This window comes from Trachinotus anak, unplaced genomic scaffold, assembly GCF_046630095.1.
Source record: "Trachinotus anak isolate AG129_WGS33_773 ecotype Australia unplaced genomic scaffold, CSIRO_AGI_Tana_v1 ptg000001l, whole genome shotgun sequence".
Classification (NCBI taxonomy): domain Eukaryota; kingdom Metazoa; phylum Chordata; class Actinopteri; order Carangiformes; family Carangidae; genus Trachinotus; species Trachinotus anak.
In genome coordinates, this window is record NW_027273852.1 from 10560535 (window position 1) to 10564282 (window position 3748).

The following is a 3748-nucleotide window of genomic DNA, read 5'->3' on the forward strand; positions in this document are numbered from 1 at the left end:
TGCATGTACACTCCCTTCATCGGGGGTGTGTACACACACATACCTCACTGACACACACTCTGCTTCTCATCTGCTCTACAGGTTTACACAGGAGCATGAAAAGGGCCTGAGAAGAATGCTTAACCCTTTGGCGAGGTGGCATTGAATGAAGAAGTTCATTAACTCCACACATTACCATAAGAAATAAAAAAAATAAAAAAACAGCCAAACGTTATAGCTTATCTTATCACTGGCAGTGGCAATGGAGTTGTTAATGAGTTGTTTTCCTCATTTTATGCAGGTAAAGAGAAAAGGAAATGTGTGAAAAGGTGTATGTGATAAGGTAGTGATATGTTTTAAGTCAGCATCAGATAATAGGGATAAAGGGCTTTTCTTCATCGCCACAGGCAGCTCCATTGAGTTACCAAGCACAGAAAAATAAGGTTCAAGCTAAAGGATCCACAGAAGCCAGCAGGCAGAAAGCAGCAAAGGAAAAAAAGACTTGTTATTAAGCAAGACAGAATTGGTTTTCTCCACCCTAATGAGAATTCATCCTGTGAGATAGATGAGTCAGTCTGAAAACACAATTCCATACTTGTGATAATGAGATCATATTTGAGGGATAGGGTGTGCATCCCTCAGATGCAACAAAGACTCAAGGTTACCAAGAATTTCAGCAAAACCGAACCTTATCTTAAGGAGTTCCCTCTTTTCAACTCCTAAAAAAATGAAATTTCTATTAGTATTCATAGTAAACTCAAGTCGACCAAGGTGCTATAAAGCTGTAACAGTCACCACATCAGAAAAAGAAAAATTGCATGGATGCAAAACGGACAGGATTTTTCTATTTATGTCTTCATTTCTACTGGGGAACAAAATTTAAACCTTGTGTGTCCAGGATCTTGCCAAGGAATAGCTGGGCCACACACTAAAAACAAAACTGAAAAATGGATTGGAAAGATCTGGAAGTTGAAAAAGCCACTTGGGGGGGAAATCAGAAACCCAGGACTCTGCAGGCTTATACAGGTTCTTTTGATTGGATACAGCAGAGTTTCAAACCACACAGGAGCTCACATAAATAAAGTTAAAGCCACTTAATTAGAAAATAATGGAATAGTGAAAGACATGCACAGTTAGCCTGTGTATCATGTACAAAATATATAAAACACAATTACACTAACACCCATCGACATAACCAGATGTGCTGTTTAACCTTGATTTTGGAAGTATTGTTGCAGGTCATAGAATTGAAAAAAAAAAAAACATGAAAAGACACAGTTATACTTTAGGGTGTCAATGACCATACCCTGGCTATTTGTGGTAATGCCATCAAGAAGGGGATCAGGGGAAAAGATGATGAAGGTGTGAGAACAGAGCCTCCTTCATAAGGTGACACCATCACAGAAAGCTTCAGGTTCTGAATCATGCTGACAACCGAGGGATGATAGTGGTGCTGCACACACATTCAGCATCATTTAAGTGTCAAACGCAGACATTTGTCTTCAGAAATCTAGGATCTGAGCTGCTGAGACTTCCAACTGGTTAAACCTTTTTTTTTTTTTTTTTTTTTTTAGGCTGTTAATCTAAGCGAACAGAGTCAAAATTTGCAAAGGAGATGAAAGAGTGGAGTTGGACTAAGTGGATATATTTAGTTTTCTCCTCTACAGCCTCCAAGTTTAAATTTATCCTTTTAGTTTGATCTATTTCTTCTTCCATTGCTGCCATCTTCTGAGAAATACTTTCTCTCACCACTTGCTCATCCTTTGACAAAGTGGCAGTTATGAAAAACTTGTTTGTGCTAGAGACAAATAAGTTTGAATCTTTCGTGTTGAGTGTCTCAGGGGTTGAAGAACAGTCCTTGGAGTTTCATAATAAACTATTTGAAATTGAGTTCAGAGTCCATCTGTTGAATTGATCTGATCTGGCTTGAAGGACTGATGGAATATTAGATCACCCATAGGTGTTACTGTCGCCAGTAAAAACAATCAACTTGTCTGTGAGGACAGATCAGTACGGACTGAGAGGTTCAGTTCATTATTCAGGAGTTCATTCTAATTCAGGAGCAGTTTGGATTGTATTTTGAGCATTCAGACAGTGAATTATTGAAGAGAAAAGGTGGTGTCAACATTTCAGCTTCTTTGTTCAGAGAGAGTTTGCAACAGGTTTCAGATTTCAGGTCTCTGCCTGCATATGACGAAACCAGGGAGAAAAAAAAAAGTTTGGGGATTAGAGGGACTTTTCGCACTCTCGCTAAAGTGGGATGATTACACCTTTGTCATTCCTTTGAGCAAAATGAAGTCTGATGACCTCAACAAATTTTCTGCCCAGCCTACCCCCAGCATTTACCTCAGCAGACGTCAACCCAGTGATCTGAAATGTATGGCTGAGGGCAAAGGCTCATACAACAGTATGCAGATTGTGTATCACTACTGTTTTTTTTTTTTTTTGTTGCATACATGATATTGTTCAGAAGCGAGGCTGCCACTGCTGAGACTGATGAAACAATGGAACAGTTTCAGATTAGGATCTTTTGAAGATCACCGCAGATGCTGCTGGGAATGCAAAGGAGATTGTTGACACTATGGCCTTCTGGGAACAAAATCACGGAAAGAAAGCTTCGGAAAGGTCACTTAAAAGCCCTAAGCATATGTTGACTTCTGCCAAAACTAATGTCATGCTATTGGTGCCAGATATGTAAATTATGACAGTATCCATGTAAATTAAAAGAGAAAAAAAAAATCAATAAACCATTTTAGACAAAGGATTCAGCATTTAGTTCTGAGGTTTGGCCTTCTCTGTTAGAGGAGAGGTATCTGTTTTGTATTAATAAGTTGCCTTCATACTTTGTAACTCTGTTCCACTGGGAAGTCAATGCTCATTAAAGTTTACTCAATAACAGCTTGCACTTGATAAAACTTAGGTTCACTCAGACCAAGGAAAGGCAGCTTTTGAATTACATGCTCCTTCAACCTGGAATTAACTTCTAAAGATTTTAGAATTGGGCCTGGTGTTATTACACAGGGATGTTTTAAACATGTGGTCTCTTTTCCCTTTCAAAATGCTAAACCATTTAATCACCTGCAACTATTGCTTGATAGATCTTTATTGTACTTCTTACAACTGTTACTATTCTGTGTATTTTTTGTGCTCTGAGACTAACAAAAAGAAGGAGATATACAGACAGACTTACAAATATCTGAGAAAGCAGTGCACTTCAATATCAAAACCAGAAACAGCTTAAAACTTACAAATGCCAGCTGACAGTTTAAATAATTTGCCCTCACTGGTTTGCAGTGTCTTTCTTAGTGGTTTGGGAGCTTTGTTCAGTGGTTGCTGAGAGTAATATTGGTTGTTGCTGGGTGATTGTTAGGGTGCTCGTGGTTGCTACAGTGTTTTCGCAAACACTTTCGCAACAAATCACAACAAACATTAATGACACGTTTCTCCTCAGCAGCCTGGAAATCAGTGCAGTGCACGTCTGTATCATAAGTGGTGTGGAGGCTGTGGGGAAAGTAGCAGGACAGGAAAAAGACTGATTGACAAGTATGAGACAGCATATCATCAGAATCTGCTAAATCAGCACATTTCTGGAAATTAATACCAAAGGGAATAAAGTTGAAATCGAGATAGAGGACAGAATGTGCCAGCAGGAAGATAAAGGACACAGTGGGGATAAGGTTCAGGGAGAGCTCCTGCTGCTGCTCTCTTGTCTTCTCCAGGACAAACGTGTGGAATCTTAGAGGTGTTGATCAAACCCTTCATTCCCTCA